General features: G+C 40.3%; 1 long non-coding RNA gene across 1 annotated transcript; it reads left to right on the plus strand.

Moving 5' to 3' along the window:
• Positions 1-1,321: 1,321 nt before the first annotated feature.
• On the plus strand, positions 1,322-17,835 carry LOC117879358. The gene is made up of 4 exons (XR_004646245.1): positions 1,322-1,361; positions 13,377-13,529; positions 16,653-16,714; positions 17,163-17,835. It is a non-coding gene; the product is annotated as an uncharacterized LOC117879358 (long non-coding RNA).
• The last annotated feature ends 5,237 nt before the right edge of the window (positions 17,836-23,072 follow it).

A 23,072-nucleotide genomic window follows, 5' to 3' on the forward strand; every position in this document is an offset into this window, starting at 1 on the left:
CACCTACCCCTTAATGCCATGGCTTATGAAGCCATACATGGGGCAACTTGACAGCAGCAAGGAGCAGTTCAACAGGCTGAGCAAGTGCAGAATGACTGTTGAGTGTGCATTTGACCATTTAAAAGTCCGCTGGCGATGCCTGTATGGGAAGCTGGACCTTGCCGATGACAATATTCTTATGCTTATAGCCGCGTGGTGTATGCTCCATAATATTTGTGAAGTGAAGGGTGAAAGCTTCACTCAGGGCTGGACCGCAGAGGCTCAGTGCCTGGAGGCTGAGTTTGAACAGCCAGAGACCAGGGCTATTAGAGGGGCATAGCGTGTGGCCGTAAGGACCAGGGATGACTTGAGGCAACAATTTGAAGCTGAAAGCCACTAATATTTGTTGCTATGCTCGGAATTGCAGTGCTTGTAATGCTAGGAGGTGATTTTTGCACATGATGCAAGAAGAGGGCTTAACATAATTGTATGTTGCTTTACAGTGCTCTTTTTGCTTTCACTTAATAGAATAAAGATTGTTTTCAAACCAACACATTAATTTTATTAAAAGACAACAGCCGTAGGAGAGAGTCAAACGAAAAAATTCATCAAGAGGGAGGGGGATGGGGGATGAGGAAAGGGAAGGTTTCAATATGTGGAGGGGTCCCGGGACGGCTACAGATCTGTGTATGTCCAGGGATCATACCCAACCTTCTCCTTTGGAGTACAATGCAGTGGGTGCTGTACTTCAGCAGGGCCAAACTGAAGAGGGATGGGTGTTTAGTGCAGTGGGTAGTGGGAGTCCACACTGCTGGACTGTGAGGAGGGAGGAGTGAAATGCTGCAGGTAGAGACTGGAGCCAGGAGGTTGATAACAGTGTGTTGGTGGTGTGAGTGGGGCGCATGAGAAAGAGTTTTGCGACAGCGGCTGCAGGAGAAGGCAGGCACAGAGCTGCTCGGTTTGAAGAGCTAGTATTGCCTGGAGTGTGTCCACTTGGTGCTCCATAATGTTTAAGAGCATCTCCGTGGCTTTTGTCTGGTGCGCGTTGGTCTCCTTTCGGTCCCTCTTCTTGCTGTCCCAATACTCCTTCAATTCCTGTTTCTTGGCAGTGGAGTGCATCATAATCTCACAGAGAAAGTCTTCCATAGTTCTTCTTGGCCTTTCTAATTCTGTGCAGCCGTTCTGCCGCCGATAACAAAGAGGGAGGCTGGGCTCCCAAGATCATCACTGTGAAGTTTAAATGCAACATTTTACAGAAGCAGTATTGTTTGCAACACAGACAACACTGATTCAGTGCTTTAAAACACAGCCAATACTCACACACCTGTCACTAACTGGCTGACCCCAGGCAAGCACACATGAGGCACAAGACCCCCAAAATGGTAAGTAACCGCAGGGGCAGGGTAAATCATTCTTTCCGGACCCTGCTGTACACTGGGCACATGGCTCTTGGGGAGAGGCAGCACTATATGGGGGGCCTGATGATCATTCCTGTCCCCACACTTTCCACAGAGTGTGTTCATTATGGAAGATATCTCGCTGCCGAAGGAGAGCAGGGAATCAAGGGAGGGTCTTCTCCAAGCCTGTGGCTTCTGCCCTGGCCCCTATGCAGCTCACCTATGTGCAGCAATGGTCCGTTCCCCCCACCCCCTGTGACGGCAAAGTGGCGTGGGGAAATTACCATTAATGGGGCAAGAAACAAAGCAGCTCTGCCGATATATATATAAAATGCATCCAGTTCCATGTGTTCATCTCTCCATGGCTTGATCCAAAATTAAAAATCAACAGCATATAAAAGTTTGTCCTTTGATGCACTGTAAAATTTTCTTTGAGTTCATTGCTGGTATTGTTACAAATAAAGTTCTTTTAGCTAGTCACTCTGGTCATCATATCATTTTGATTTAATCTGCTGCAAAGTTGATCAAATATTATTTGGAGCCCAGCAAGCCAACCATGCTGAAGCCTTTCTACTCGCAACTTCACTCTGATTGGAAATAAGCAAGAATAGTTTGCCTTTTGGAATTTATCAACTACAAGTTCCCAGAAAAAGTGCAAGATGCTTATGATGTACGACATATGTTTATACAGCTCCCAGACATCTCCAGGCAGCAGATTTATGTACTAACATTCATAAATAAACTGACCATGAGCCACAACTCACTGGTTATTTGTAGCTCCTTTGGCTTATCCAGGACTTGATTTGCAGAGAGTGTAGGTTCACTTATGCAGGTCAGACTATTTTGTTATTTTAGTGATCCATATAGCATTCTGTGTCCCATTAAGGAGTTGTGTGACTTGTATTAGTGGAAAATGATTACTGTTGTTTTATAAACTAAGACCAAAGCACTTGTATGATTTAAATAATTCTAATTCTTCTTCTAGGAACAATAATAGTTTGACTACAACAAGGTCATATTTAAATTGTCGTAGGAATCCCACTATTAACTACGTTGCAATATAAACTGCTGTACATGATGTCCTGTATATACCCTACAACTTGAAGACCTTAATGTTTTTCAACTTTGCCCCTCTCAGACTGATTTGAAAGTCAGAATATATCATATGCATATGTGTTGTTCTTTCCTCAGTGCATACATACAGCTCCCATTAACATCTGACAGTTCTGTGTGAAAAGCAGAGAGCCCACAGTGCCCAATAGTATAATTTTAGTCCCACTTATAAGATGTAAATTCTCTTTTGTTACCTGCCTGTTACTGTCTGTGAAGAGAGTCCAGACCATCCTTTTTTCTGAATATGTCATGCTTTTGACACCTGTTTAGCTTCACCTAGTATAGCAATGGTTGGGAATGCTAGTATAGACAGGGCCTCAAAGGGTTAACAGTGTTTAAGCACCATGTTGCTGAAAGATGTGCAGAGTAGGTATATACAAAATGGTGGCAAGGCAAAACAAGACCACCAGAAGAAGGCAGTGATGCCTTGTCCACCCTAAGGCCTGATCTACACCTAAAACTTAAGTCTTCTGTTGACCTAACTACTGCCTCTCAGAGGAGTGGATGAAATACTGCGATGGAAAAATCCCTTCTGTAGTTGTGTAGAAAGTATGTGCTAGAGCAGGACAGCTGCAGCACTGTACCCACACCACTGTTGTGTTTGTAGGGTAAACATAGCCTAGCACTACCACTGTTGCTCCCACCCGTGTTAGCAAGGCTGGGACATTTGTCAGAAAAAAAGCTTAATTTAGACAGGCTTAAATGCAAGCAGATTGGCGGCAGCAGCATGAGGAAAACAGTGCTTACCTCTTACAGCTACTACAGTACAGCAGTGTGGTATTATAACATGGGGACTTTTGTGTTGAATTACTACAACTGGTGAATGCTGAATCCGGAATAGTTTGTTATAATAAAATAACAGTAGAATATTTATTAAGATAGCACTTGGTCTTTCATTCTGCCCTTCTTGAAATAGCAAAATTCTGCTATTTTGTCTGTGGATGTGCAATCTATGGCATGTATGATTATCCATAAATCATACATGCCATAGATTGCACTTGTATTTTCTTGGTCGCTCCACGTTGTCACAGGGGTTTCTTTTAATCTCTGTGCTCCAAAATGAGAGAAAGGAGGAGCTTGCTTGCTTTCTTCTCGTTAGGAAAAGCACAGAATACAGATTTAATTTAAGATTTCAGGTTCACAACAGCACAGAGATGCTGACAATAACTATTCAGGTCCTGCAGAGTCAAGGCTTGCTTCTGTACAGTATGTACAGCAGAGTGATACAGTATTATTTATAAAAGAAACTTCTAATATTGCAGAACTGCGAAGGTCAGAGCATGGAAAGCCAGGTGGTGCTAAAAGAAAACTGCAACATTTTGTTGTGAATCTAATGGAGCCCATTTTGTGTTCTAAAAAAGATGTCAAATGAATGACCAGTTGCTGAACAATTGACAAATAATACATTAGCTGAGTAACCCAAGCCACCAGCTTTATATCCTCAATTACTGAGAGCAATACAGTTTGCTTGATTTTTAAAATGAGAATATATTGACAATGAAACTATAGGGTCCAATCCTAAAACTTCATGCAAATAGAAATGTTGGTTCTAATAACACTACTTACAGGAATAAGTGTGGAAGGGTGCTGCTCTCAGTTACATTAGTCTAAATTTGAGAAACTGGCATGCCTAGAATAGACTTTGGTCTCCAGGATCAGACCCATAATGTGCTTGAAAATTTCCCTGCTTTTTTTCTGCACCTAAATATAAATCTCCGGGAAATATGAATAATATTTTTTTGAACTCTTGCATGAAAGTTCTGCTACCACCAACTGGTTAAAGATTTTTTTTTTCCCCTTTAGCAATAGCAGCAGAGATTCTGGATTTCTGTCATATTGGCATCTGATTCTGAAAAAGGGAGAGTGGAGAGCAAGGGAGTCTATTGCCTAAAAAGCAGAAACATCTGCTGGAGTTATTAACAGCTTTTTGGCTGAGTTCAGCAGCAGGGCACCTTGTGGTTGATAGATTCTTCCCTCAGCAATTCAAAACAATGCAGTTAAAGCAAATTTCTCATCTTCAGAGAAGCAGCCTAATGAGGCACAAGCTAATTTTAAAATAGTTTCACTTTAAAAAAATGGTCAATTGCAATACGGGCAATCAGTAGACACCTTTGTTACCATAATTAGTTGTTAGTTTGCCTGTGTTATCTGCCCTTAGGTTTACTTGTGGCTGTGTTGCTAACCCACATTTTAACTCACTTCACATTATTTATGATGTTTACACAGATTGTCAGTCTGTAGATATTGGCAAATTTCTTCAATACCCCCATTTCTCCCTCCTCCCCTCCCCACGCCCAAAAAAAGAGAGATGTTTGAGCTCAGAACAGAAGTGCAAATTCATGAGAGGCTCTGGGGGCAAACATTGCTGGTTTAAGGCCTCTCTCCTGAGAACCTATTTAAGCTGAGCTGGCAAACTATTCAGATGAAAACCTGTAGACTATGATTCTTTCATCTCCTTTCTGTTGTTTGTGGCAGTTTAGGCGGTACTCAAGGGAACATGCACAAATGGTACATGCACAAACAAGCTGTAAGGTAAAACACTGGCAAGTCTGGGGGTGGCACGAAATAGTTGTACTGTATGCTGCAATGCATCCTTAACAGAGATTCGGATTTAAAAGAAGTCTCAAATTATGGCTAAGGTGTTTGAAAATGAACAGTGATTTTGGGTGCCCAGCTTGAGATGTTTTCCCATAGGGTCAGCCTCGACCAGCTAAATTGAAGTAAAATGTGTTAACCTGCATCTACACTAGGCAAAAGCTCTAAGGTGGGTTGGATTCACTAAAATGTGTTTGCTAAGCACAGCCTAACCTAAACCAGTTTCCGAATCTAGAAAACCCCCTGAGATGTGGGCTGTTAGTATCCTTATACTGAGTCATATCTAGTATTTGTTTCCCATTAGAGTTCGGTCCCGATCTCTGGATAGCAGGAAAGACACTTTAAGAAGGTATGTGTCACACAATACCTATGTACATATGGTATCTTCGGTGATGTGATTGAATCTCACATACCAGGGACTCCAGCCAGTAGCAACAGCTACAGAAGCAACTAAAGCAGGGACAGCTGCACTGGAGAGGAGGGGGTAAAATGAGGCCCAGCTGTCCCCACTCTCCCCAGCAGAACCCTGAGACCCATAATCTTATGGAGAAGGACCCCCCACACACACATTCTGGGAAAACTAGGACTCAGCTGGTCCCCCCTCCCATCCCTGTGGCTTTGGAGACAAACTGCAGAGAGGAGCCAGCCAATGACTCCAGCTGGTAGGAGCAGCTGCAGAAGAAGCAAAGCTTTGGACATTTTCAGAGCACCTTCTACAATTCTAACGGGACTTTCTCTGCCCTGTGCTGATTGGCTGTGTGCTCCAACCCCCCCACCCACAGTGTTAAGTTTCATTCCACACCTACCCTTCTTACGCTCTTCTTCCCTGCCATGTCCCCCTCACTCTTCCCTTCAATGGTCCTTCTCCTTTCACTTTTCTTTCCATTTAGTTTATACCCTCCCAACTAAACACTGTTCCCCCCTCCCTGAAAAAAATATGGAACTAATATGACTTTTGCTGTGTGTTCCCTTTGTTTATGAGTTACACCTCTGCCCATACCCTGTGTCTGTCTTGTCCAGTTAGCCTGTAAGCTCTTTGGGACAGGGACTGTCTACCACTCTATGTCTGTACACACCTAGCACAATGGGGTCCCATACTTGATTCATCCCGAGGCACTACCATAGCAAACATGTTTCATAATAATATAGCAGGGCATAAAATAGTGTGCACTTCAGCATATTTTGGGTATTAATAGACATACATGTATAGTAATTTGTTGAACATGTGCAGTCATAATAATGATTTACTGCTTTTGCGAAATCTCACTCATGGATTATAGAGTATGTATAATACATAACGATTTTAATATTTTTCTTTATTTTTTTCTTCTTTCTTTTAATTCCTATTGTGTAGGTATTATCCCTATTATGCAGATGGAAAACTGAGGCACAAAAGAGTTAAAAGACTCGCCCAATGTCATATAGCACATTAGCAGCAGAATGAGGAATAGAACCCACAAGACCTACTCCCAATCCTGTGGTCTAATTATTAGACACCACTTCCTCACAAAGCAAACCTCTCCACTCAACACAGTGACGGTACTTCTGAATTTCCCCAGTCTTCGGCCTTTTTGATCCTGGGGAGTATGTCCTGATTACCATTTTGATTACCAGTCCTGATTGCCAGTACTGAACATGACTAGCTTACATAAGCAAAGCTGCTATTTGTCCGGGTGGAAGTTAGCCTGTTTCAAGTAGGTACAAATGGCAGTTTTGCTATATCTACAGTAGGGGTTTGCACTGGCACAGCTATACCAGGGACTGAAATCAGTGTGAATTCCCTCTGTATACAAGGCCTTATTTCTATAGATTAGTTGTCAGAGTACATTTTTTTAAAAAACAAGAAGTGAAATAGTTTCAGGGGCCAAATCTTGGAAAAGTGTGTAAAGTCCCAGAAAACAGATTGTGGACATGGGAAAATATGATCCAACACCACATGCTTGGGGGATAAAATACTCAGCCCCCAATCCAGTAATACTTTGCAAATAGGCCACAATTCCCACTGTAGAGTGTGGGGTGGGAAAGGGGAGGATGGGGTGTGGCCCACAACCCCCTTCATATAGGTTCATGTGGATCCACACGATCATGTCCTTTCCATTCCCTCCCTGTTCCAGCACAGAGAGCACCTCTGGTTTTCCGCTGCCTAATTTATATTGTATTTTGACCCCAAAAGCCACTGAGGACTCAGCTCATGGAGAAGAGGATACACTCGTGACTGTATTCATCAAATGCTAAATATTCTTAAATCGGAGAGGTGAAAGATGATAGGTAGAAAATGTGTTTTTCTAAATGTAGTGTGGTTACATTGGTAACAAAATTCATTTAAAGTTGAAGGTAAATAATGCAGAAACCTACTCCAAAACTCTCAGGGCTATTCAGTCACACTATTAGATAGGCCCAAACATAAAATAGTATGTGCCTGTATCTTGAGCTACTTTAACCCCAGCACAGTGTACCCAGGAAAAGTGGATACATGCAGGTCATGTCCCAGTCCTTCTATAGAGGATATGCATCTCCTCTGAACATGTTAACACTTTCCTTCTTCAAGAAATCATGAGCTTTTCATGAAGACTGATTTTAGATGGCAACTATTGACAAAACATTTTAGATAAAATCAAAACTTTGGGGTTAGTGTGTCTCAGCATTCTTTTTTTTTTTAAATCGGAAGTCTTTATGTAAATTATTATAACATGGAATAGACAAATCATGCAACTCATTTGATTAGAGACCTACCGACCCTCATAGTTCATGAAAGTTGGTGGGTTGACAACCCTGCAGACAAAAGTCCTTTATTTATCCACCAAACAGGGTACTGCTCTGGCAGTAGCCCTGTAAGCATCTGCATGCTGCCCTGCCAATGTGGTCCTACTCTGGCTCCGAAACTCATCTCTAGAAGTGAAAACGCAGCTCAGACTCTATGTCTATTATGGTCTTGGCCTCTCTAGTAAGGCTGCCAACAAGGTTGCCTTTTAATGCGAATTATAGACTTTAAAGCCAGCAGGGACCATCATGATCATCTAGTCTGACCTCCTGTAATAGTGTTTTTATGATGTCCATTAGAAATTGGACTGAGACTACCAAACTCATTTCACGTGTGTCCCTGAACAGCTATCAGATGGCAGCAACTCACAGTACTGACCTGGGCTAGATTCAGACTAGTAGCTCAGCAAAAAAAAGGCTGATTGATGGTGCTCAGATACCACGGCAATGAGCATTTTACAGACAGGTAGCTAACCAAGCCTCTGAGCTGTCCGGTTGCCCAAAGCTATTGATGCTTTGAACATTTTGGTAAACGTTATTGGGTAGATTTAGGCTTGTTGTAAACAGTAGGAATAATTTCACTGATGGGGACAGTGGGCCAAACACCTTTAAAGTAATTGGAACTGCATCTGAGTACAAACATTTAGAGAGAAGCTATTAGGTAGAACTAAACTGGACAAGTTAAACCTATTTGTTGCAGTTCTAATAAATGAACTGGAGACATAAAGCTCTCTAACTTTACTGTTTTATTAGGATGTGAAAGTTGGAAATGGCTTGGGCACTGGTGAATCCCTGATGAAAGCTGCAGTTGGTTAAAGAAAAGAATCCAAAACAGGAAAGAAGGGTCAAACCAAATTAAAACCAATTACAAGCTATTGGCATCTACCAGTTCCTAAAAAAAACAGTTACTCACCTTCTTGTAACTGTTGTTCTTTGAGATGTGTTGTTCATGTCCATTCCAATCAGGTGTGTGCATGCTGCGTGCATGCCAGCTGGAAGACTTTTCCCTTAGCAGCGTCCGTAGGGTCAGCCTGGGCGCCCCCTGGATTCACGCCTTCATGGCGCCCAATATAGAGCCCTGCCGACCCCCCACCCCCTTAACTTTAGCACTTAACTTTAAGCATGTGCTTAAAGCTCTTAAAAATCAATAGGATTTAAGCACATACATAAGTGCTTTCCTGGACTGGGGCTTTTATGCATTCAGAACTTAGCGTGTGGAAATGATAAACTGGTTGAGCTATAAGCCAGTAGTTAATTTACTTGTGCAAACATAGAACTTTTAGCAGTTTAATAGGATCTACCTTTCTCTTGGAGTGCACTGCAGAGCAAAGCAGTTCCACAAGGTCCCTGCACTCCCTGGATCCCTTATTTCTCATCGCCCGTAGATGGTGAATGATAAGTCAGTTTTTACACTGCACATTCATTGACAGAGATCCCATTAGGAGTGAGGGAAAATGTTTATAGTTTTTTTGTTTCAAATCCATCCTCGGTGAGAGGGGGCTGAAAAATCATGAGATGATTTGTGAAGAATTTTAAAAGTAGTAATTTCCAAACTGCAAATACCTTGAAAACTATTTGCTATACTTAGCTTAAAAAAAAAAAAAAAAAAGACTTGTTCTCCCCAACATCGTACATACGTGTTTTCAGAGGGAAATGTTTAAGGGAGGAGAAAATACCATTATTATTATATATATCAATTACGTTAGTACTCACAGGTCCCAGTTCTTCAATTGGAGCCATGCAGATGGACCTCTGTACTTGTGTGGAACCCTACTGAAGTCAATGGGGCTCTACTTTAGTGGATCTGGCTGCAGGGTCAAGACCCAATGTGCTAAGCTCTGTACAGACATTCCCTGACCCCAAATACTTACGATCTACAGCCCCAAATACGTATGTATATGCTTAACTTTAAGCCTGTGATGGGTGATGTCAATGGAGCTACTCAGAAAGTCACATGCATAGAGTTTGCAGGACTGAGGCCTAAAGAGACAAACAACAGAGGAAAGGTGCAATATTCAAGCAAAGTGATCAGGGTGGGGATTGGCAGGACATCTTAGTTCCATTTTATATCTCTGTAGATATATATTTACAACCTCTCACACAAATGAATTATTCCTCACCTTGCTTTCCAGTTAGCCATCATTACTTTTGTGTGTGAGCTTTTTTCCAGAAAAAAGCCTAGTTGTAAGCTGAACTATTGAGTTGTGTCCAACACGTCCATAATGACAGCGTGTGATAACAATTATATTTCTACTGAACTGAAATTTTACAATATTCAGGGCACTAACACATTTACATTATTAAAGCCTTTTAATATTTTACCACTTATTGACATTTACCACTCTGTGGACAAGGAGTAGCTGGGAAAACAAACACTCCTTGCCCTCCCCTTTTTGAAAACAAAGCCCGGAATTTTTTTACTCTAATTTATTATAAGACGCAATTGCTGAATGAGCAAATTCTGGGATTTAACTACCTTCTTCAAGTTCTGGAGAGAAGCCAGTTGTATTTACTTTAAGTACAGTGCAATCTTACCATAATAAAGTACTGTATAAGAAACATTTCCCAATAACTGCTTACATTAGTGTGTTATGCAGTTAGCCATTAATGCACTACCGTGGGTGCACTATATCATAGAAAACACTAACATTTAACTATTTCCTTCTTGGGGAAGCTAAGAGATCATTTTACCCTTATTCTGCTTCTTGGATTAATGTTCTTTAGTCTACATTCTGTCAAATTGCCACTGAATGCAGATAATACTGGCACATAAGTACAGTAAATATGCATTTCAGCACTCTAAAGGAAAGGCAACATATGACTAGCTTAGCATGGACTACAAATATTAAGTACAGGAAATACCTCTTCAGAGCTGCAGACATTGCTTTGTTAATATCTGTGATTATTTTCATATGGTGTGCTAGGGTTGCTAAAGCACAGCTGCCACATATCAGACAGAACTAGAAACAATCTTAGGACAACAGTGTGGTTAAATGGCAGGTAAATGAATTATAGCAATACACCAGTGACGCTGGATGGCTTTCATCATGTAATTCAAGTTCAGAGTGTGGAAAATAGATCAGGAAAAAATTAGAAGCAGTTTGATAGTCACTGGTTTTAAATCATGTGTTCAGAACGGAACTAGAAATATAGGGAATGTCTGCGCTACAATTGGGGTGTGTGATTGCAGCACATGTAAGCATACCCAAGCTAGCTTTAATTTAGCTGGCATGGATACCAATAGCAGTGACGCTGCAGCAGCACAAACTTCGTGCAGACTAGGTGTCCAAGTACATAGCTGGGCTCCCTGGGTATCTGTACTCAGGTGGATCACCCGTGTTAAACCCAGGCTGCCACAGCTCCAAACTAACTGAATTGTAGACGTACCTACAGATGGAGTTTAAGGTTTTTCTTTTGACCTATAAAGACCCAAATGGCCTGAGACCTGCCTACCTGAGAGATGCATCTTCCCCTATGCCATACTGCTGCAGCTGAGATCAGCCGATGCACTTGCATTGAATTTGCTTTATAAGAGACAGGGCTGCTGGCAGAGTAATTTCCACTTTGCTTTCAGTCCCAGCTCCCTTGGCCTCTAAATCTGTAAAATCACTTCTTTCTGATTACTGTCTTGCTCTCTTACCCCCACACTTCATTCTTGACATACTGTGATTTTAGCAACCACCCTTTATTAAACAGCTTGAGCTAAAATCAGCGCTAGTGTGAAAATTTGAAACAGCAGCTTCAAAATTCCTCCCTGCCGAAAGCAGACACTTTCTATTCTGATAAAGATATGTCTGCTTACTTCAGGGGTAGATTTGAAACTGTGGCCCTATTAAAGAAAGCATTTAAGCACATTCTTAACCTTAAGTATATGCTTACATCCTACTTAAGTCAACTTCTGAAACCAGCTGCTAACATTACGTCACAAGTATAGTAGAAAATAGGCAAGACAGATTTGGAATGAACTCATTTTAAGGATTGACACTGTGCAACCTGCCATGGTTATAAATGCTGTGGTAGAAAATACAAATATTTTTAGAACCAGTTTATTTTTCTAAGCATTGTTTGAGGACCAGAAAAAGAGATTAGAGTTGGATCAGGCAAACCAGTGTTTCCTTGGTAATTCTGCTCATAGACAATGAGCTAGACTGTGCCCTTGGCAATCCCACCAGCGTTGTGCATGAGGGTCAAGTGGAGGGTTCATGCCTGAGGGTCAGATCGCTAGTAATGGTGGCCAGCTCAGCCAGAATTCCTCTTAGGGACTCCTAGGCAGCACATACCTGCTTGACAGCCACAACACAGGGCGCAGGGGGTGTCCTCACTGATGTGAGGCCAGTTCTGCTGGAGAGCAAGAGGGCATAGACTTGCCCTCAGCTGCTTTGCTTCAGGCAGCTAGCACCGATGAGGGCACTAGGGTGGAGCAGAGCCTGCATTCCTAACCACACAGAGGCTGGCCTCTGAGCACCTTTCCCTCCTTGTGCACTCACAGAGCAACCAGATCTAAATCTGGCCCTTGGTCGTATGAGTTTTAGTTTAAGATGAGCTTTTCCTGCCAATTCATTATTGGATATGCATAATGTATTATAAAATGTCAGGATGGTATTTGAAGACACTTTATGAGTAATAAACCATGTTGGGGTTTTTTTAAGGATAATAATAATATAAACCTTTTCTGTTAGCATCCTTTCTCTTTATTACATTTCATCAGGTTAATTCACAATGGTGCCTCATGATTGCTTTATATTCCTAACATTTTAAAATACAGCACACTGGATCAGGTACGACTCTGACAGTGTGACAGGTGCCTGTGTTGCAATTTCTTCAGTATTTACACCACCCACAAAATGATATATTCCTATAAGTGAACTCTGCAATGCTAGCTTTTCTATCAGCACACCCAGACCTGATAATGTATTGTACAACTGCTTTGGATATGATAACAGTTCATGCAGAAAGTACTGGATTAACTTAATCATATCCACAATGAGGAGGGACAACATAAATGTGCACTGGATATTATTACCAGTAATTATAGTGGTACATGCAGTACATTTTGCCTGCTGCTCAATCAGTTATTCCCACAGTACAGGTTTTAACAAAAAGAAACTCAAATTGTCTGAAGATAACCATAAATGAAGCACTGCTATCAACAAAGAACTTGCTGAACATTAATTAATATTGAGAGTAAACAGCAGCAGGGATTTTTCCACATAGAGTTACTATCATACATTTTCTTTCTATTTCCATTTCAGCTTCTTTTTTCCCTTTGGATTGGTACTGGCATCATTCCCTATAATATATTTTCTCTCTATTATTGTGTCCTTGGCCTTATTAATCCATCATTTTATGTGGCCCTGCTTTTCAAATGTTAGAAATGAGCTGTGATATTTGTCTTGGCTATCAAAATAAATAGGTTCTGAAGAATTGCTCAAAATGCTTTATTCATGGATCCTTCTACCTCTTGAAGAGTAACCTGGTATAGCTGCCTTCTCTCTGATTTAATTGTTCTTTTCATTTTTCCTTCATCTACAGTTCTTACAGAACCATACTGAAGGATGTTTAATTGTTTCCATATTTGTGAAGGAGGGAAGACTCTTGGGATGTAGTGAAGGGATCTACCAAGTAAAGAATGTCAACATGTAGGCTGTGTGAATGTACATTAGTGCAAACACACATACTCAAAAGGTGGCAGTTCATGCTGGTCATAGACAATGGACCATATTCTTCTCTCAATTCAACAGGGATAAATCTCCACTCAGCCAGATTTATATTGCTGTGTAACTAACAGAAGAATCTATCCCAATATAATATTAAAAGCAATATTTCAGTCATGAGGTTTTCTCACAGCTGTTGAAACTGATCTGATAGTATTTCATCTTACACCCCAAAGAAGGGCTTACGGCCAGAAATGACAAGTCCCAAAGGCTGTTATTAAGCTGATGACCATAGAGTAATAGAAATAGCAACATTGTTCATTACTGAACTGCAGAGAGATAATTGACATTATTTTTGCAGACTAAACCAAAAAGTTATGCTTATATCTATTACATCCTGTGGTAAGAAAGAAATAGACCATTTCAGAATTAGGCTGAAACCTCCCATTAAATTGGGACTAGGATTCCCTGGGTCATTAATTGATAGGAATGTTATTGTAAATAAAATAAAATAAAATAAAATAAAGACCCAGGTGATAGCTGCTGCATCTTTTTGCAAGGCAAACTGATTCATGCAACTCACTCATGGTGGGGCTGGGAGTGAAGTTTATTGTACAATGTGATTTTCATTGCCAAGAAAAGAAGCCTGCAAGTGCCTACTTCAGCCAAACAAAAATAGGGTAGGTAGTAGAAAAATATTAAAATACATGGAAATAGTGTATCCAAACTACGGTTACAAGTCATTTTGCAAGGCTTGGGAATCAACACAATTACAGTGTTGATCCATGCTCTAAGTTTACCAGTGAGGCAAACAGATGGACATGAGCTTACATCTGGAGAGGGAAGCTAAAATAACAACTTTCAAATATAACCCAGACCAGGAAAATGGACTTGGAAGTTTGAGCTAGACCCCATATTAAGAATTAGGTATCCCAAATGAACAGTGCACCCATAAATAAAATAACAAGATTTTTGGAGAGTCAGAGGAGACAGGGAAATAAAATGTACAATGATGAAATATTCATAGCCTTACATTTTTTAGAGCTCCAATATTTCTTCCATGATTTACACTATTTTTTGCATGCAGAAGTATGGGATCTGCTGCAAAATAATAAAGGCTGTATTAGAATGCAACTGCTTCTGTGTCATAGAGCAGGGAGGATTAATCAGAACTCCACAATAACTGTAAACAGCTGAGAATACCAGTAAATATAGGTAAGAAGCACTGTTTTATGCACTCCATCAAAGACATATGGAAATGGGAAAGCTGAGGAATAATTACAAAAATGACAATGACCATCACAATTCAGCATCTTATACAGACCAATGATTACCCTGAAGGTTCTTGTCTGTCGAAGCTATCTGCAAGTGTGAACAATGGAAAAATCAGTCTGGCGCATGGAGAACAATGTTGCAATATTGCAGATAAATAAGAATTGGACTCTAAGACCTTTGTCTTAAAACACTATTTAAACACTTATATGTCTTAAACACTATTTAAAGTTATTGCACCATATCAATGTTAAATTAATAACGGGCACCTTAGGAATGCATGTAATAATAAATAATAATAATAATAAAACATTTTCATGACTGTAACTGTGCTAGCCAAGTCTCTTGCCTACCTGACCCTAGCACACTAAGGATGATGGTTTACTGAAAATACATAACTATAAGACAACAGCACACAAGACAGTGTGGAGCGTACTGGGAAACCCACATGGCTTTGGGAGGACTGTGAATGAATGAATAAGCTGAATTTCAGGCCAAGCTGAGTTTCCTTCTGAATTTCAATTCCTGGAGCAATGTGACTACATATAACAGTACTTCTTAAATATGTTGTTTTTTATAAAATTATTTGATATGTGTAACAATTGCCACCTAAAGTCTGAGTTGTTCCATCATATTGAATATTATGCACAGAGGGCCAGATTCTGCCCCTTTACTCACACTAAATAGTATCTTCTCAGATAGTCCCATTGGTTTCAGCATAAATAGCGGGGGACAGAATCAGGCTGATAGATACTAAGGTGATGGGCACATTATACTTTTGATAAGACAGACGTGCATTTCCTCAGCATTGGTCAACCAATGAGTTGGCACCCTCTCTAATGTCTTCTTAATAAATGCAATTATTAATGTTAATCAGTCATTATGAGGTATCGCTCATATATAATAACAATGATTTAACTTCTATGGTTCCTACTGTGCAAGAATGCCAAGGTGCTTAAAAAAACCCATTAGCCAATGAAGTATGTGGGGTAGAAAGAATGTGTAAACTGAGGTACATATAAGGTATGTGAACTTGCTCAAAATCAGAAAGAAAATCTGAGGCAGAGCCAGGAATGGAACCCACAAGTGTCACTTCCCAGTCCTATTACTTACATACAAGAACACTGTAGCCTGAGTAATATGTAGACTAAAATCCAGGAGGCAGATTCTAACACCATTACACTGAATAGTACCTCCAATACAGTTAATACAGTAAGGTGCTACTAATAAGAATAGGGATATCAGAATCTGGTCCCATGAATTCACTTTTTAATACTTAATTCAATTTATCTTAATTCACTTTTTCAGCTAAATCAAATTAAGGCCACTTTAATTCTGAATAAGAGTAGCTACACAGGGATTTCATACAGTTTAACTAATCAACTTTAAAATTAATTTGGATTAATTTTTCTGAGTGTTCCCCTGTAGAGGAGCCCTAAAATCCTTTATTTTCCTATGGTTTGCAGAATTAGGGACATACAGATACTCCCCAACTTATGCAAGCGTTCTGTTCCGGAACGCCTTGCGTAAGTCGAATTTTGCGTAAGTCGGGAACATATCGCCGACAATTACACAAAAAACAAACAAGCAAACAGAAAAACGTACAGAACTTTTTCTGTAAGTGCAGATTTCCGTAAGTCGGGTTTGCGTAACCTGGGGATCATCTGTATTTAACTTACATCAGTATATAGTCCCACTGAAGGCAATGGGATCACTCATGCATAAGTGTCTGCAGAAGCAGATCCTTACTGTCAAATGTTCACAGAGTTTACCTGTGATGTTTTTTAATCATTAAATGTAAGGTCCCATTCATTCCTATTAGTTATAAAAATATATTTTCATATGTCATTTAAAAAAAAATCTAAACATTTGTATTCTTCAGAGCTATGAAAGCATCATTCCTGGGCTCTAAGTGAACTTTTCAAAGGAAACAAATGTGAAACGGTAAGTTTTCCTGTGTTCTATCATTTCCATTGATGTCCTAACCCTAGTTCATCACATCGTTGGTCAGATTGTATCTAAACAGTATCTTTCTGAGGAATGCATGTTGCTGATGAATTGTCCCTACAGCACAGTACGTACTGTACTGTGGTATGCTCAGACTGGAGGTGTGAAATCAGCTAATCTCAGTGCTTAATTTGTGCCAGGGCTTGCAAGGGCAGAGCACCGGCACCTCTGGCCTTGGCCGTTCAGAGCCCCGGCACCTCTGGGCTTGCTGCATCAGTTATGAATGTAAAAAAATTACTTGAATCCCAGCATCTAATTGCTTGAGCCTTGGCACCTCTTTCATTACAAATTAAGCACTGACTTATCTTCATCATACTTTGATTTGGGGTCATAAATAAAATTCCGTATTACTGAAAGTGACTATGCTGTTTTCAATCATCTGCAGAAATAATATATGGAACAGCCTGATCCTGCAAGAGACGGAGCCTGACCTCAGTGGGAATGAAGAGCACTCGGAGATCAAACCAGTAATTCCCAAATAAGGGCACAGATCTATTCCTTAGACTCTTCATCCAGCCCACACTGTTGTTTTCCTCTTCCTTTAAAATGTTAGCATTATTCCTCTCCTATCTAATTTAGATTTTTCTCAGTAGCCTTCTTTAGCTACTGTGTGATGTTAAATGCAGCATTATCAGTTCTCACAATTTTGTCAGAAATCCTGCAGTATTTGATATTTTCCCTGAAAGCCCCAGCTCCTGGAGTCCTTTCTCAGCTTTCATTTAAAATTAAAATGTAGTTTCTAGCCTGCACAGTTGTGTGAAAATCTTGAAAACATGACTCAGCTGCACCCTAAAGTCTCAAAACCCAAATGGCAAGTAAAAAAATCCCCTTATTATTATTAAATCTCATAATCTTGAAGACAGCGTCTTGATTTTTGAGGCCTGACTCAACCTTTGACTGCTTAGGACTGACACTATTGTAAATGCAGTGAAGGCCAAATCCTTCTATCTTTACCCAGGGAAAACTCCCCCTGACTTTAGGCTCAGTCCTGCTCCTGCTGAAGACAATGTTAGGGCTTGTCTATACTACCCGCCGGATCGGCAGGCAGCAATCGATCCAGCGGGGGTTGACCACTGAGTGCTCTCCCGTCGACTCTGGTACTCCACCAGAACGAGAAGTGAAAGCAAAGTCGATGGGAGAGCGTCAGCTGTCGACTTATCGCAGTGAAGACACCATGGTAAGTAGATCTAAGTACGTCGACTTCAGCTATGCTATTCATGTAGCTGAAGTTGCGTATCTTAGATCGACCCCACGTGGTAGTGTAGAGAAGCCCAGTGTTGCCTAAGAAGTGACTTGGCCCAGAAGCAATACAAGAAGGTTTATGGCTCCAAAGTTTGCCTGAAGTCCTAATTCTTAATTCTAAATGCAGACTGGATCGGATTATGTAGGTAAATAAATGAACAAACAATCTACTATCCCTCCCGATACCTAGATCAAAATATATGAGGGGACCACTTCACATAAAGGGAAATGATGAAGCCACAAATTTCAACTCCCTTGGAAACCAGGAGAAGAACTTAGAAGAGTATAACACAAAAGGAGAAAACCCATGGTAATAATCTGTGGCATCTCTGTTAAATGCAATGAAAGTTTATGGGGAAAAATCAATAGACCCCCTAAAATAGAAATACATAATATTTTTTCCTTTGTCCAGTAGTTGAGCAAAAGACTGGGTGTCGGGAAACCTAGAAACTGATCCTGTGACGAACTGACCATTTCCTGTACAATGCTCAGCTCATATAGGCTGCTGGACTCTATGCAACAGCCAGCCTGTGCATTCTCTTCCTGACTCTGCCACTGTTTCATAACTAGTAAATGATGCTGGGCAAATCATATAGGGCCAGTGACATTATGAAGCAGCTATTTCTACAAACAGTCCCATGGAAGTCAGTTGGACTCTTCCTGTAACTATTCACTCATGTGGGTCAGGGGTTCACAATCTGAACCTTAACCTTTCTGGGCCTCAATTTTCCCATCTGTAAAATAAGGGAATAATACTACTTACCTACCTGCATAAAGTGCCTTGAGATCTTTTAATGAAAGATAGTATAAAAGTTTAACACATTACTTACATATGAAGTTTTGTATAATTTATAGGTAAAATGCCCAACCCTTTAGGCCCCAAATGTAAGTTTTGGTTAGAAAAAGCAGATGAAGGAGGAAAAACCATCATATGAATAGAAATGTTTTTGAGATTTAAAAGAAAAATTGCATATAGTTTTTTTTTCTATTTAAAATTGAAAATAATCAGTTTAATTCACCATCCAAGCTCAGTGGAAAGCAAAAGGTAAACAAACAGTATTAATGGTGATATGCATGTAACTTATTGGTCCAGGACATGTGCATCTGTTAGCGCCTCTAACTGTAGCATTTAGCTTTTGTAGCTCAAGCTGTAGAGACTTATGCTTTCTAACTCTGTAGTTCCCTGCTTTACCCCTCAGTGTGGGCCAAGATGGTGGGTGTCACATAAGTGAGGGGCTCTTATATGATTGGAATTGCTCTGGGCCTCAGACTCTTGGGTTGAGCTTCCTATGTCCATAGGAAGTATATAACCTACTGGCTGGTGTATATAATATGTCTCCCCCCTCCCTCCCGCCGTGCCTGACCCACTAGGGATACAGGTTTCTTTTAGTTAGATAACCTGGTGCTAAAGCCATAGAGTTTCTTGGAAAATCTCCCATTCAATTATTGTTGTGTTGACCAAGATGGTGGCCCTCACATAGACATTTGTTTTTTAACATGCATTTCAGTTTTAATAAATTCAGTGGAATATGTTGTCAATAAAGTAGGTACTGAAGTTTTTACAACACAGGCTTCTTTTTCCCCAGCAGTGTCCTTTTAAACAATATCTGTTGTATAAATAGTGTATGGAGATCATCTTAATATGTTAGATAGAGTGATTACATAGATAATGTAATTCAGTTTATCTTGGGATGGAAACAAGGATTAACTGATTCCTCCCATAATAATTTTAATTAAGAAACCTATATCCCACTAGAGTCTCTCAAATAATTTAATCTTCTTGCATTTAGTAGAAGTCATTTAAATCATTCCTATAATATTTATAATTGTCTCTTTACTGTTTTGGATCCCATATTTTCTTCTCTCAACTCCCAGCTTGTCTTTGGGGACAAAATAAAACCAAAGTGAAAAGGAAGAAGGAATGTTGTTGCTTTGTTGTGTTGTATAAAGATGTAGGGATATGATATGGAGATTTTCATCTGTTGCACAAGTTTAAAAGCAGACATCATATTCCGACGGTGGGTTTCTAAGCTTTAAAGTAAAAAAAACTTTTTTTTTAAACTACTGGCTCATCATGCATCGAAGCAAGAAAGTTATGCATCCCACTGGGCTTCCAGTGAATGTGATAATAAATGGTGAACTAAACTGACCCATACATTAGCATCTTGTGGAAGGTTCATCTTACTTGCAAACAAAGACGTAAGTTGATTTCTAACAGTGAGCCCTAACATCTAATAAGTTTAGAGATATATAGAGAGAACATTTTTGAAACACAGTAAAATATTCATACACTGAAAACAGCTTGTAATTTCTCTCAGTATTGAAGGTGCCCATCTTCTACTCCTACAAAAGTTGTTCTGTTTATTCATTTACTCCTGTCAGAGGGGAAACTTAAGATAAGAGACTCACTTTCTTTGCAAGTCATATAAGGGGAATTTTCTTCTGAGCAGGAAATTGCCAAACATTATTTCTCTCATGTAACTTGCCCATTGCCTAAATAGTGTATAGAGAATGTATGAACAGAAGTGTTGAAGTGGAGTTATGATGGGCACAGAAAAATGGCAGGTTTGGTTATGGTGGGAAAAGAGAGTTATATTCCCAGTTCCCATTGCCATCCTTATGTGGGCAGAGTAAAGGCTGTGTGGCTGTATTTTGGGGCAGTGTAACCTTAACACCAAATCAGATTCAAGCCTGATTTGCCAATCTCCTGCTTTTTCTAACATTTGTAGCTTATTTTTCTTTTAATGTTAATGATTTTAGGGATAAGTAAGGACTTTAATATTGTATTTCCTGGCTTTGCAACACGTGAGTTTTGGGAATTACACTCTTCTGTACTGAAAGGTATGAGGAACACAGCGCAATGTTGAGCATCCACACCTTTAATGCTACATTAATGAATTTTTTTTTTGTATGTATGTGAATAGCAAGTCAGCCCATGATACATGAAAAAGTAAAGAGAGACCTCGGATACTAAGCAAGGAAGGGGGAGATAAGGAGAGATGCAGTGTGGACAAACTGGAAGGATTTACCATCATAATAAGATTCTGTTATGTGTCCATTGATTGATGGAATTTCCCCCTAAAATGACCCATGTCAATTAAGCTTAAAACCATGGGCCCAAAATGTGATTCCAAAATCAACCCAAGAGCTTTGTTTCAAAAAACATTTAAAGTTGCTCAGTGACAACATCTTTTACAAAGCCCAAGCACTTCAAAGCAAGGAAATGAATAGTTAAAGGACATCAAAAATCTTACGTGGACTACAATAAAAAAACCCATATACATTATTGTTGTTATATATTGTAGCACAGCATGAAGACACACATTTTAAAACCTGTAAATAAACTGAATGGCCAGATCACCAGATAATTAAATTAAAAGAATGATTGCCTACACCTTGACCACTGGCCTCCCCCAGGTTCACATCTGGAGGGTTATCTTTCCAATCATAAGACTGTTCTCTGCCTCAGCCTAGGTACTTGAAATGGAGCCTCTGGGCTACATGCTGTTTTGTTACCAGTTATCTGATCTCAAACCAGCATTAATTCAAAGTAACACTACTGAATCACTCCAGTCTCAGGGAGAACAGAACTCCTCCTTCCCGTTCCTTCCCCCTCCTTTTTCTCTTTTTGACACTTTTGTTGGAAGTGTGCCCCTGTCTGCTTCAGCACTTGTCTGGATTAAAGAAACTAGCACTTTTATAACTATGTTGATGAAGTACTCTGGGACAAACTCCTCATGTTGACAAATGCCTCACCAATGCCAAATGGAGCTTGCCAGTAATTTACCAGGGTAATTTGCGCCAGTGCAACACATCTGGGATCATTGGTGCAAACCCTCCCAGTATACACAAGGCCCCATTCATCCCCATTCTATCTTTACATGGGCACAGCGGGACTCAGACTCCCAAGTGCATACTAGACTTTTATTAGAATCCAGCCCAGCTGGTTAACAATTTTTTCCCCCTTAGGCAATTTCCCCGTCAAAGTAATTAAACCACCCCAACAAGCAGTGGTAGCTATGTCTGCAGAAACTCTCCCACAGACATAGTGCTGTGCACACCACCGCTTATGCCAGCAAAACTTATGTCGGTCCGGGGGTGTGTTTTTTCACACCCCTGAGCAACATAAGTTTTGCGGAAATAAGTGATAGTGTAGACATGGCCCTTAAATAGTTAAACAGGCAGAAAAAACTGTGTGTAGACCAGCCTTGAGGTGTGCTGTCACCTGGGAATAGTTTTGTTTGTTTCTTTTCCAGGATTCAGAGTAATTATGTGAGGAGGACCCTCCTCTTTCCATTTCGTTTCCAGAACCATTGTCATATACGTCTCTGTTTACTCCCTCATTTGATTCTTCGGGAGGTGATTCCTAGGTCTGCAGAAGAACTGATGAAACTGGACTTCCTAAGAACAATTAGCATTCAAATAACCCTATATTGTTTATAACCTGGAAAAATCCTGTCACACACCAACCTCACAGAGGTATCGAATTTGTAAATCCTCCTCTCTAGACAATACAGATTATCATTTCTACTGCTAAAAATCCTAAACACAAATACATTGTGGAAAGAGTCCCCAGTGCCCCCTCAACCCCCACCCCAAGGCTGGGTTGCAAATGAGTGTGTGAGAGAGGCTAGGGAATGGGAATTGAAACAAAATTATTTTGGGTGAGTGAGGCTTCCTGTCCCTAGGTCTGGGGGAGGCAGGTGCTGGTGTGGGGACTCAGGCCGCATTTTGGTAGGTTTAACACAATGTGGTCTTGCCTCATTCCTTCAGATATCCCCGTTGTGACAATATATTTGTAGCAGTCATCCAAGAAAGAAGGGCAGAAACAGTACAACCGGGATGAAATTCTGGAAGATAAATTCATAGGGCTGTTGGATAGGTATCTATATGGCAGCAGGAGAAGGGATATCATCATCTTGCAACAAATGAATTCAAATCCATGTTCCAGGATGTGTAACTGACAGGTAAGGGAAGGTGATGGCTGTGGCATGAGTATATGGGCAACGGTGGGCCTCAATCAGCATTGTACACCATATCCAGAGCCACTTGA

This window comes from Trachemys scripta, chromosome 6, assembly GCF_013100865.1.
Source record: "Trachemys scripta elegans isolate TJP31775 chromosome 6, CAS_Tse_1.0, whole genome shotgun sequence".
NCBI lineage: Eukaryota > Metazoa > Chordata > Testudines > Emydidae > Trachemys > Trachemys scripta.